Here is a 14,038-nt window from a genome sequence, read left to right as displayed (position 1 = left end):
TAAGCTTATTTGCTCGGCGTTGGGTTTCCCCTGGTCGGCTGCGATTCTCCAGTCGGAAAAGCACTCCAAGGTGCTTGGAAGCGGGGCGGGGTGGGGGGGGGGGGAGGCGTGCCTTCCCCGGAAGCCGTTTTGGGATCGGGGTTCCCAAACAAATTAGATCCCTAGGAAGCCACCGAGAAACGATCGTACACGAAATCCACTTTTTATTTTCCCCCTCCCCCGCACCCCCAAGGAGATACTGGGGACACTGCAGTTCATTTCCCCATTGACTTCCACACACAGGATGTTCCCAACAAGCTGTATTGGGTGTCCTCGCTCCCCCTCCCCCTGTTCGGTAGAAACTTGGAAAGCCCGTCTCAGAAGCACTAAGAGATAAACTATTCCATTTAAACTGTCGCTGGTCCCTCCCCCCCACCCTTTTCTCTTTTCTTTTTCTGCTCAAGCAAACAGGCAGGGAAAGCCCCCTATTTAGAATTCTGTCCATCCCAAAGAAAGATCTCTTCCAGGGAGCAGCAGCAGCATCGCTGGGAAGCTGGGCGGCAAACTTTTCTGCATCATTACTGGCTGGGGCTACCTCCTGGAGTTTGTTAGGACTTCTTTTTGTTTTTGTTTTAAATCCCATTTAATTACTATAGATCAGCCATTCAGCCAGAGAGTTTTTCCCCCTACGAACAATTTCCAATAATTTGGTCGTGGTGAGCCGTTGTTCACATTGCTCTGATTTTCAAGGATCTCATTTGCCTTACACCTTCCTGAGTTCTGCGTGCTCTGGGAATCTAAAATCATGATTCTGTGTCCAGTGATTTGGAGGTAAGGCACACTGTAAACTGTGAGCCTTGTTTCCAAGAAAATCTACTCAGAAAAATAGAAGAAAAGACGAGGACTAATTTAAAAAATGTGCCCAGTCCATAACTTTTTCTTTCTTTTTTAAAGCTAGCCTTCTAGTTGCACAGAACTCTTCCTCAGGAAGCATAGGCTGGTTTCCTATTCCTATTACATGACCAACCCTACTCAGTTTTACATAGGCCAAATCCAGTTCTGTTTAGAATAAATGTCCTTTTAAAAAAACTAATTTCCTTATACAGCACTAGGCCAAGATGAATTGTGACAACCTGCAGTTTAGTGTTTCAGAGTCTTTGACAAACTTAGCCTGGTTTGTTTGGGACGGTTTGAAACTGTCCGTTTCCCACAAGAATGGCTTTTAAGTTGTCTTCAATTGAGATAGCCAGACATTAACATTATTGATTGCTAATGGGGGAAATCCAAACTCTCTTTGTATACCGAAAGGGAGCACATGTTGGCGCCACAAACCCTTGGAGCAAAACTGAAAAGCAGCTCCCTATATTGTCTCACTACATTTGACTCACTGGGTCACAGGGATGATAAGACTATTTTAATCAGATAAGAGAATCACATATATACAGTGTAAAGCAGAGACTTTACATTCTTTCCTTAAATGAATGAGTTGATTGGATCCGTTTCAAATCCAGTTTGCTGCACCTTCGAAGATCTGCTTTCTGCAATTCTACAGAAGGAAAATATATCCAGAAAGTGATAGTGAGTGAGAAAGCTTCTTAACCTGCTAGTTTGTTGCTTTCTCAGGCAACAGCCTTAGCTCTTCCAGTCAGACGTTAGGAAAGGAGGCTGCAGAAATATCCCTTCCCCACTGAGCCCTTGCTCAGACTTTTTAATCTTTTGCCTTGAAGAGACTAACAGGGATGCTCCTTAAAGAAACATAATTCCAGAGTTGTATATTTATTGACAGCATAGAATAAGCTAATCCAGCCATAAAATATATATATTCAAACACAAACCAATAATCATCCTCATTAAAAGGTGTGAACTGGCAGGTTGCAAATACAAATAGAAGACCCACTGGGAACAAACAGTCTTAAGATCCAAATTATAGAAGGTTACAGGGAAAACCTTTCTATATAAGTCCTGGGTTCAATTTTGTAGTTTTTGCTGAAACTGTTTTTCTGGATCAACTTATTTGTGCAGTAAACCAAGTATGTGACCCTACACGCCTTGGTTTGGTTAGGGGGAAAATGTATTTTAAAACTCACAAGAGATATATGTTTTCTAACAAACTGAAGGATATAACCTATTAAGGGCTTTCCTGCCTATACTGAGTTTTCTTCCTACACTTGGTAGGGTTTTCATTAAAAGAAAAGCTTTCTCTTTCTCTTTCTGGATTCATACATGTTGTGGTACACATGTAATAGTAGATCTTGTTTTCAGCTTTGCTCTGCAATATAAGGTGACCCACTTATGTCCTTGGAAACTGGGCCTTCTGGCCTCTCTTTGCAATAAAACTGGTTCTGCTCTCTCCCACACACTACTGTACTGTCTACAGCTTTGCCTATTGAAAGCAATTCCATAGCCCTTAGAATACCACAAGCTTCTTAGATACTTTGGTTGCAAGAGGGGATTTGGAATTAGTTGTCTTATCAAAATAAATTTCCAGTAGCATCTCTCATTCCATTGACACAGACACACATTTGTTATTGATGGCAACTGAATGAAAGAGATCGGCAAAGGAGTGTGGGCGTCTAACAGTGAAGTGCTCCCCAAAATTACTCCAGTAAGATCATTGAAGTGAATGGGCTTGGACTGGAGTCACTCTCTTCCTGGCAGCCCTGTAACTGGGATATTCTTGGGAGATGTTTGCTGCAGAGCGTTCCTTGGCCAGTCCGGCTTCATGCCTGGGTCCAGGCGTTCATGCCCTCTCAGCGAGATTCAGAAGCCCAGCTGGGTATCAAAAGGAGGGGGTGGCTGGGGAGGGGCCCAGTGCGGCCAGCGCTGCTTTTCGTTTTCTCTCGGAGGGTTTGCAGGGTCCACATGGGCTGGCCTTGGAGGACACAAAGAAGGCTGGGGTGGGATCTCTCCCCTGAGCAATCCATAATGGCCAAGTCTTGGTCCAGCCGGCTGGAGGGAGGATTTCAAACTCCGGAGAAGGACCCCGCAGGGGGAGATCAGAAAAAAGGAGTGTGAGGTGAAGGGCGGGAGGCGGGAGGCACATTCAGTCTCCCTCCCCACCCCAAATAAAAGGACCACATTGGCTGCCGTAGGAGGTCTTAACCCCTACAAAACATGTGGGGGGATGGGCGAGAGATCCCTATCCTTTGGGGAACATTCCAGATCCTGAGAGGATCCATTTCAAATGGCATGTCCTCTGAGACCTTCCACATTTGCAGTCCTTTTACTCAGTGGAATTTTGTGAATATTTTAACAGAGGAGTGTAGGGCAGATTGTTTTCCCAGACTTTTTTCGGGATCCTTTCTTAGGCCTTTCTTTCAGTGTCCATTTACCTGTAGTGTACTGGTTAATAGCAGATGTAGTGGTATTAACATTAATAATAGCAGAATGGGGCAAGCTGGGATATCCCGATCTGAGCGCTAAACACATCACACAGAAACAATCAACAGAACTTCAGTATCGTCTGGATTTGCAATATTTATTAAAGGTAGTTTTGAAAGATGAAATGGCCACTTTTCTTGGAAATCGATCTCACCCTCTGAGGTCAACAGAATTTAACTGCAAGTTATGTGTTTGGGATCCGGGTATGAAGCCAGGAGAAATGGGAGATAATTTAGGGTTGCTAGGATAGATCCTAATTCCAGCTCTATTCCCTCACTCATTTTTACACACTTGATCATTCTGATGGCTTTCCTGGTTCAAACCCGGACTTTTGGTGCAATTCCTCTCCATTAACTACAATAAACTGAATGAAGTAAAATTAAAAGGTTAGGTTAATTTAAAAAAACGTTCTAGGAGTAGTGGAATCAAGCAAATAAAATTCCTGGCTTTCTGTGACGGCATAAACTTGAATTTTTAAAAAAGAGTTGAATTTGGCATCCATATTTCCGTGTTTCTCATAGAAAGAAATCAAGCAGTGTAGGAGAAATATCCCTTCTGCCCTCTTCAAACAACCCAAATGTAAACGCCTGGGCCTCTCTCCGTTGGAGCCTCCGAACACGGGTCCTTGTGCATTTCAGGGAAAGACCCAATAATATTTTAAAGACAAGGCATTCCCAACAGCTGGAGGAACGTTTCTAGGCTGAAAACATTTTTGGTGTGTGTGTGTGTGTGTGTATGTGTGTGTGTGTTGTAATCCAAAAAGCAAGAGGTCAACCCGCAAATACCCCACTGGATTAGGAGGTTATGAGACAGGTCATTGTCGCCTGCCCAAGGAAAAAAGGGCCAGGGAGCGGAGGGGAGGGCAGGACGGGGGAGGGGTGCGGTTGGGGCGCGTCTTCCTTGGCCAAAGGCCAAGCGAATTTCCTCGGAAGTGGGGGCTTTGCTTTTCCAGAAAAGGTGCTCAGGACCTGCCGTGGCCGACCAGTTTGCCAGAAAGCAGCCGCGTGCTTGGTGGCGAACCGTGGCCGGGGTCTGCGCTTGAGACCGGGAGAGCCCCTGCCCGGCGATCCCTCCCTGGCAGGACAGGGGCGGGGGGGGGGGGCTCGTGTGCCTGACCCTCATTTCCCTCTTAATCCCATTTGCTCGGTAAGCGGCCCGAGGCTGGCCGCGCATCTTCCGGCTCCAGGGTCCTCTCTCTCTCCAGCCTCCGCGGCCCCTCTTGGAGAAAAGGAGACGCCTAAGCCGGCAAAACCCGGCGGCTCCGAAGGAGCTGCACAGCGAAGCCCCGCCAGGCAAGCAGCATCGCATCCAAGGCCGGCGGGAGGCAGACAGCTCTTCCTGGAAAGAATGAGAAATCACCGGGATCGGAGCCCGTCTCTTCCCTGGGGGCGGGGATTCTACTCCCCCCCCCCATGAGGCGCTCCTCCGCGGGAGGGGCGGGCCAGCATCTTCAGGGTCCTGGTTTTAGACTAAGGCCTTTGCTGGGCGCTGGGAGAAAGGCGGATTAAACCCCAGGGGGAGGGAGGAGGTCATAGCCTGCCCTTTCCTCTCTCTTTGTTTCGCCCGGGGCCAAACAGATGGTTTGCGGGGCGTGTGGCTTGCCCATACCTGGCTAAAGGTCCCCCGGCAGCTGATCTGACCCCGGGGGAGGTGGCGGGATGTATCAGCTCTGGGTAAGCAGGAGCGTGCTGGCTCGTCTTCTCCCCGCAGGCCCAAGGACTCCAGCTCTTTCGATATGGCAACGGAGCATGTGCAGAGTGCAGTGCAGGCTCCTCAGCTGGCCAGGGAATCTCCCCCCCCCCCCCCCACACGTCTCGGATTAGCGGAGCCGACTGCCCAGCCGGAGAAACTGCGTGAACTTCACTCCTCTCTTTGGAAGACATCCTGCCAGTCCTTAGACCACTTCTCTTCCGCAAGAGTTTGCCCTTCCTGTACGCCGCTACTCTTCCACATCTCTTCCTCCAGGACAGCCGGAATTCTCACCGCTGTCACCCAGCCAGCGCCCCCTAACACGCCCCCTCCAAACGGCTTTTCACGGGTGAGTCTCTGCCCCAACTGAATACAAAACCCTCATACTTTGGAGGGTTTTGGAACAAGGGGACTTTTTTGTTCAGTTTTTACCCGAGATCCTTCTGGTGCTTCAAGGGGTTCACTCGAGTAATTTCTACAGTCCAACTCGCTCGGGCTAAAGTCAGCCTTTGCCTACAGATTGCTGCTCCTCCATTCTATACGTTTGAAACACAGGAAGAATGAATGTGGTCGTTCACCGGTGACAGAAACACTGTCTGCACATGCTGAGAAACGTGCTGCTATTTAATATGTTGCAAAGAATCAATCCAAGCCTCCTTCCCCCGCCCCGCCCGAAAAAGGTTCTGGCGCTTTCCCTGCTTGGCCCCTGTCGTTTGTGCCCTAACCTATCGACTGTGGTCTTCCTTCCCTGAGCATCTGTCGGAGTGGGAAGCTGCGGCCAACCAGCGACGGGACCAACCCACCCAGCAGGGAGCGTGGTTGCGATTCTGCTGTCCTTCCTTGTACTCCCCCCCCCCTTCGCCGCTTTCCACAGCACCCCCGATCCGGGAGCCCTTCCCGGGGATCGTGTTTGGGGAAGCAGCAGCAGCAGTAGCAGCAGCAGCAGCAGGCGAAGAGGATGGATCGGGCCACCCTTTCCCGCAGGAGCGAAGCTGGGGCAATGAAAAGGGGCCGGCAAAGCCCCTCGGAGCTCCCATCGTCCTAACATCGACTGCAGAGCAGCGCTGTTCGAAGCAGGGAGTGGGGGGGGCGAGGGGGTGTCAGCGCGGAAGAGAGAGAGAGAGAGAGAGAGAGAGAGAGAGAGGAGGAACGGGAGGCAAGGGGTGGGGCAGAAGGGGTTCATATGAGGCCTGCCTACCTTGCAGTCCCTCCCACCACCCCCTCTCTCTCCCTCCCGGCAAGCCCGTGCCCCACTGGACCCCTGCCTCAGCCCCAAAGAGCGAGAGTAGAGTAGACTTCCAGCCAACCTGCTCTACGGCTCTCCCCACAAACGTGGTCCCTAATCCTCATTAAGGGATTCCGCTCTGGACAGCGTCAGAATTCCAGCCGAACCAGCTGCTGACCCTGGGGGCACGTGGGGGGGGGGAAGCGGGCTAGCCGCGCCGGGGTGCTTCCCCGGTCACTGAGCGGGCCGGTTGCCTCGGCTCCAAGTCCGGCGCTTTGCCGCCTCTTTCCCTGCCGACCCGCGAGCTGCTTCACTGGGTGGCAGGCGGGGAGGGGGCGCCCGAGCAAGCAGTCCCTCCAGGCTGTTCCAGCGCCTTCGTACTACCGTACAGTAAGCTGATACTGTCGCTGAGACCAGCTGAAGACAAGAGATGCCCCCCTGTGATCTAAGTGGGGGAATTCAAAACATCTCCATCCCTAACCCCCCCCCCCCAGTAGATCGGTCCCCAAAGAAATCTCCACAGTATGAACACTATCAGTGCATAGAAATATAACAACCTGTACACAGGGCCAAACTTGGGCCTGGTGTAAACTTGAGACTGGCTCACCCCTGCCTCATCTAATTGGTCGTGGGAAAAAAGTACTTTATTTGTGAAACGACATGAGTATAGAATGGGGCAGTCTGCAACAGAGGGCCTTGTCCCGAATCCTCTGCATAGCGCCCCTGGTATCCCTTGGTGGTCTGGTCTCCCAAGTGCTAACCGAGACCTACCTGCGCCCCCTCCCCCGCAGGCAGGCCTTGGTTAGCACTTGGAGACCACCAAGGAATACCAGGGGCTCTATGCAGAGGCAGGCAAAGGCAAACCACCTCTGTTAGCCTGAGCCTCTTGCCTTGGAAACCCTACCGAGTCACCACTAATCGGCTGTGACTTGACGGCACTTACACACACGCACGTGTGCCTGCTTACAGAGAACACGTCGAGCATTTGATGACGTGGATCTAGTCCGCAAAAGTTATGCCACAATTAATCTGTCAGTCTCAAAGTCTCACAACCGCCTCCTTCCCCGCTCCCCCCTTCCGAGGTGCCTCTGGAATTTGCTGCGTTATTGACGTTTATTTCGAGATGGCCATCAGAGAGCCGGCTGAGTGATGAGGTTATAAAACACCCCCCCCCTCCACCGCCAACAGCTGACAGGCCGAGCTGGAAGAGCCTGGTATCCGAGGCCACGATTCTGTCCACACGCGAAACTCCATGGGATGAAAGCCCAGGATAACCTCCTGATGAGCTGCCCCATTTCACCCACGCAGCGAGCAAGCGAGAAGATCCGATCTCTCTGTGCAAATGTCGTGAATCGCTGCTTGAAAAAGAATCAATTACCGCGCAATACCTCGCTCGGAAGGCGCTTTATGAGCACTGAAAACCAATGATCCTGTGCACCAGGATCGAACCATAGCTGCGTTGGAAGCCCCATTTCTCACTACATCATGCCTGGAATGGCCTCCCTCTCGGGGTTGTTGTAGAGCTAAGAGAATCCGACCCTCTCTTTCCACAGGAAGCTGACCAGTCTGCGTCACTCTTCGAGCCCGGAGGCCATCTGTCCCAGGGCTCCGCGCCAGCCCCGCAGTGCAGTGCTAGGCGCTGTATCCTGTTCCTCGAGTACAAACCCGGCAAGAGGACCCGGAGGAGGAGGCAAAAGGCCAGAGCCTGGCTTGGTGAAGGGAAGGCGAAGAGCGGAAGGGAGGAAATGGAAGAGTCGAGGAAAGGCTCCTCGATGGCCAGAGGGGCCAACCCATCAAGGGGGGGCCAGGCGCGGGTCAGAGGGTCTCCCACCCTCCTCCTCCTCCTCCTCCTCCTCCTCCTCCTCCTCCATATTGCCTTTCTCCCACCCCCACCCCCACTCTCCCCGGGTTCGAGCACAGTCCTTAGCAGCCGGGCTTGCCTCGGGGCTTGCCTGGGAACGAAATCCCTCCCCCGGCGGCGCGATCCTTCTCAGCACGCTCGAATCGACGCTGCTTTTGGGTCACCTGGGATGAGGATTCGAATCAGATCAGAGAATCACATCTCCTCCCGTGCAAAACACAGATTTCCCGTTCTTCCATAACGGAACGAACGGCTTGATTCGGACCCCTTTCAAGTCCAGTTCGAGCCCATTTGCAGTCGGGGGTGGGTGGGGCTGCGGGACTGCCAGTGGAGTCCCCCCACCATGTCCTTGGGGAGGGGTGGCGCCGCGGCGGCCCTGGATTCACCTGCCAGGACGATGCGAGGCCGGCCGCCGGGACAAAGGGCCGCGCTCGAGGCCCCGCGAGGGGCGCTTCAGGTTCACTGCCTCGGCTGCCGACCGGGGAGAAGCCGCAAATAAGCGCGAAAAGCGGTCCATTCTTGCCCGGGGCGAGACAAGGCGGCGCGGCGGAGGGTTCGGGGCCCGCCAGGCCGGCCGCGCTCCACCAGGCAGACATCGCGCGTAATCTCCAGAACAATTTCATTTCCTCCCCGCCCGCTTGGCGAGCGAGGCCGGCTGGCCCGAGCGAGGCCGGCCATCTAATCCGTCCACCCCAGCAGGGAGGGAGAGCAAAGGACACCCCCCGCCGCCCAGGGAACCGGGCCCAAAGAGGGGGGACTCGAGGGGGACCCCCCTGCAGAATTGCACTGCCTGGGGGAAAGCGTGGAGGCAGGCCTTCTCGTGAGTAGGTTCCCCCGCATTGCCTGGTAAGGAAACTGGCCAGCCTAGGCTGGGACAGTTTGCGCTCGGGATGCAGTCGCCAAGGAAATCAGAGGAGGAAACCCTTGGGCGGGGGTGGGGGTGGGGGTGGGGGTGGCCTCTTACACTCGACCAGGCTGAAGGAGAGAGCGGGGAATCTAAGAAAGGCAGGCCGGAGCAACAGGAGAGGGAAAAAATAAGGGCCCCAGGACACGAAGCGCCTTGGAGCTCTGTCGATTTCAGTGGGGCACAGATGCAATTCCAGCCTCTGTATATTTACTCCCACTGAATTTAAGCTTAACCATTCTTCCGCTTTAAGGACTTAGATGCTCCTCCTGAAATCAACGTGCTTTAGGACGGACTAACATTTGGCCCCATCTTTTCAAAGGGTGATGGGTGGGAAAGGGAATTATTTCCTTCTAAGAGAGCCTTCCAGCTTTTGGTGGTGGTGGTGGTGGGGACAAGACCCGCCAAATGTAGAGACTGATTTAATGCTAAACTAGGCCTCAACATCCTGGTGTTCGCTTGAGGAAAAGAAAAGGGAAAAACAGTTCCCCGATTTCTCCCCTCCCCTCCATTAATAGAACTTGGCAACGAGCAACAAATTCAGGGCGTTAGTGGAATGAAGGGACAAAACTCGTTTGCAGCTTTTGGGGAGGGGGCGAGAGAGAAATTAGCAATATGTTAATTCCCATTTATTATTATTACTTATTTGATTTGGTATACCCTTTTACCCCCAAGGGCTCTGAGCTGTGTACAACAGAACCAACAAAACAAACAATTTAAGGGAATGCTTCTCTCCAGGTCCCATTAAAGGTTAACTGTGTGTCATTTCACTCCGGTTTGCAAACTTTAAAGGGAAAGGGGGGGATTCAGTTAAACCTTTCTGCTCTTTCCTTCCTTCCTTTGGCTGTTATCCACAATCAACCTGGACATTTAACAACAAAGTAGCATCTCAGATCATAACTGTGGCCTGCAGGAATGATTTCATGTGGTGGGCCTATAGAAAGGCAGAATTCTTTATTTCCTCGAACAAAGATCCAGTCCTTAAGGTCCAGTCCTTAAATCCGGAATGTGGCTTTTCATTTACTCTGGTTTGGTATGTTGATACTACTCGCAGTTATTTTTGAATTTAGGAGCACTTGAATCTACGAGGTTTAATTGTGGTCATTTATGGCATTTATGGTCTGCCTGAACTGTTCTCCTGAAAGTTATAAGCATAATTAGGTGTGATCAACCCGAATTCTAGAGTCAGGGAAACGGAAATCAGCCTTTGGGTTTTCCTTGAAAGAAGGGTGTCATATTGGAATGGATCCTTGCCATCTGGAAATGGATTCCAGAAGTTCTTGCTGTCATTTGTGCTTGAAAATGTGTCCTATCCTCTGTATATAAAAGTCATGATTTCCAAATTTACTGGAGCTGAAAGTTATATTGGTCAATTTTTCGAGAAGCTCCATTGAAATCAACATAGATTCTCTAATTCAACTTTGGACTAGACAGTTTGTGGAACCTTGACACCCTTTAGGCCCGACCATAGCCCGGTTTACTGTAAACAAGTCCTAATTATTTCTGATTTGAAAGCTCTATTGCAATAGAATGAGGCTTAATATCTAGGAGGGGGGAGAGCTTTTTGGAAAAAAACCTAACCGAGGTCGAATCTCCCCCCACAATCAAAGGCAGCATTAGGGGAAAATTAGAAGTAATACAAACAACTTCGATAACACAATGTAGACGTTAACTGGATTAGATTAATGCATTATTAGCATTGCTTTTATACTGTTACTCCTATTACAATCATGCCATTCGTGGCAACAGAACTATGCTACCAGTACTGTGACCCCCTCTTCTTTTGCTTGTGCCCTTATGTTTGCATTCTGCCAACTGAATGGGCTGCTTCATGCATCTGGGCCTTGCTCCGGAAATCTTCTGCCATAATACATGTGCTAAGATTTTGCTACTCTCAGTTACTATTGATATTACTGTTTTGCTACTGGTGCACTCCTACTAAGTTGCCGTTGGCATTTGCGACATGCTACTGTGATTCCATTGTTAGAAATACTGTGAGGCTACTTATTAGCACTGGGACCAACTTTTTTTTTTAAAGACCACAGAGTAGAAAATTCACACCACAGAGTTGGAAAATTCGCTTCCTACTTGGCGACTTCGTGCAGCTGCTGATGTTTCCACCTCGCAAAGGGAGAAGGGAATGCGAAGGCAATAAGCCAGGAGGTGAAAGAGGTGACATAAGGACATGGAGGAAGGGAAGAATCGCAGAGGCGAAGCTGACTGAAATTGACCAGAACGTTGTCCTGTTCACATTTGACGAAGGGACAGCGAGAGCGAACGAGCGAGAAGCTTTGGGGTCGCTTTCCCCACGGCTTGCAATATTTGCAAAACTCATGGGTTACATCTGGTGCTGTTTCGAAAGCCCCCCCCCCCCCAATCCCCTCCGGGGTGCGGCCAGCGCGTCAGCGAGGGGAGTGCTGGTTTTCCAGCGACAAATCCGAGGAAGGTCTTTCGCAGGGATCTACTTTCATCGCGGAAACAGACACGTAACATCTCTCTGGACAAATTAATTTTCGGACGGATTTATGGCAGGCTCGCCTTTCAAAGATATGCACGGGGCTCTCCCGAGCTGTAATAAAGTCCAGAGACAGACGATGAAGTAGGGGAGAAAAACCACCCGCCAGGTTCGCTGGCTAAGCGGAAAGCCCTCTGCGGAATATTATCGGTCCAGCTAGAGCCCAGGGCGCTGGGCGCATTTCTCGAGATAATGCCCATATTCCGAATGAGCGATCAGAGGACTCCGGTATTGTTGGGGAAAATGAGAGGAAGGAGAATGACGTGGGAGGCGAACAATGGCATTTCTGAATCGGTTTGGGTGATTGACGTTTAGGGGGCTTCGTGACTCTGGGGAATAGGACTCATTACCGTGAATACACCAAAACATCAAGCCAGATTAGAACCGTGGTGCGCTCCAAAATCCCATTTCACTCTACACGATTCTTTACAGAGCAGCCACCTTCAGAAAAATAAAATTCCTTGGCAAACATTCTGGGCTGAATTGCACCAAAAGCAACAATGGAGATAAGATCTTTCTTTCTTTCTTTCTTTCTTTCTTTCTTTCTTTCTTTCTTTCTTTCTTTCTTTCTTTCTTTCTTTCTTTCTTTCCCTGTAACTGCTGCTGAACTTTCCACCCTGATCCTGAAATACTGTTCTATCAAGACAAAATACTGAAATTCATGGACTCACATCCCCATCCTAAATAGATTACGTAGACCATCTGAAAATGGGATTTGTGGCCGCGAAAGACCATGGGTGGTAAAAAGTCCCATTATTTACAATAAAATTAAAAATTTGATTGAGTGAGCAAACGCCTGCCCTATGGAGGAGCAGATTTCGGAGTTAATGCAGGAATCACACATTTTCAGAACTGGCCTGGCCTGTAATTAGAGCTTGATTTCTAGGCAGCTTGGAAGGACAAATCCATTCAGCCTGACTGACATTTTGTAATTTGCAAAGCTCACTTCTTTCTGGCAAGAGAAGACGATTTGTTTTGAGGGGCCGAGGAAGGAACTGTCAAAGAAAGAGCCGATGCTGCATTTTTTTTTTTAAATCTGGGGGCAGAACTTCTTCGGAATTGGTGGCATAAAACAACATTGGGAACTGCATCAGAGTTGGGGGGAGGTGCAAAAAATACTCTTACTGCGAGCAGGGAACTTCATCCCCTCCACGTGGAATGCATCCAAAGACTTGTTAACTTGCTGCAACATTTTGGATCCAAGTCAACATCCCATGGAGTCAAGGGGCAGGGGGGAAATGATGGGTTGGTGTTGGAACCGTGCTTTTAAACGGGGTTTCATTTGGAACCGGTTCGTTTCCACGGAACTGAAGGGAGAGGAAACAAACACATCCGGGTTCCCAACCAGCTGCCTTCTTGCTCCTGTGCAGCCCTGCAGGGGCCGTGACGAACCCGGCGGATGTTTCCAAGGCGCATCGGAGATCATCTTCATTGGGAGAATCTTCTTGTTAATTAATCTGCTTTCTTGTCATTATTCGCCAAAAATATGCATCTACAGGGGTCGTGTCATTAGAAAATTAAGATTATCGGTATCTGTCTGAGCTCTTTCTCTTACCCGCCCACACAGACAATCGTGGAGTCTAATTACTTTCTGAATTAACGCAGAAGGGCTATTTAACTCAGCATTAAAGTGTTGGAACAAAGGGAACACTTTCCCCCCTCCACCCATAGAATGGCCGGTTGGGGGGTAGGGTGAGAGAGAGATCTTGCGGGCTCAACGAAGACCTGCACCCTTCCCGCTTTTTGTTGGCTGCTTTCTGAGGATAGGAAGAGAGATCCGAATTAGGAAAAACTAAACGTCTTATGCAAAGTAGACCACAGATATAGGGCTGCTTAGAAAACATGAAACAAAGGAGACGGGAGAGAAGGAAGGAAACTCCTTCTGATTCATATTCTCTAGTAGATCCACTTTCTGTGGTTTAACAGAGCAGTGGCCATTGAAATGAATCCAATCAGGAATGTAACCCGAAACAGAGGCAGGGAAGGTCTCTTCGGGACTCAGGTGCCCGCCGAAACGGGGTCTGCAGGCATTCTTGAAGACTTTCACTGCTACCCCTCCCCCCAAAAAAACTTTTTAAAGTTTTGTTTCCTCCGGGTTGCTCCGGTCAGCCGCTCCCAAGGCTTCCTCCTCATGCTGGAAACTGCCTTGTCCTTTTTGGACATCCCCCCCCCCCCCGATTTACCAAGTAAACGCTTTTAGGGACCTCTTTCCCCCAAGAACTGCCCCATCTGAATCCTCTTCGTTACAAAACGGTTAGTGAAAAGGCACTGAATTGCTGTGGGAGGAGGCTCCCCCCACTGCTGCTCTCTCTAGATTCAGAGCATTCCTGTAAGCCCCCCAGTTTCACAAAAGCTCCCCCCCCCCAGACCTTTTAAAGAAAAGGAAGGTTGTCCACCCGCTTTTCTCCCGGAGTCCCCAGGCTATTTTACCAGCCATGTGGAGAAGTACGTTAAAGTATGCCGGGTCGGGAGCCCCTTCTTGGG

Source organism: Sphaerodactylus townsendi, linkage group LG11 (genome assembly GCF_021028975.2).
Source record: "Sphaerodactylus townsendi isolate TG3544 linkage group LG11, MPM_Stown_v2.3, whole genome shotgun sequence".
Lineage (NCBI taxonomy): Eukaryota > Metazoa > Chordata > Lepidosauria > Squamata > Sphaerodactylidae > Sphaerodactylus > Sphaerodactylus townsendi.
This window is presented reverse-complemented; position numbering follows the sequence as displayed.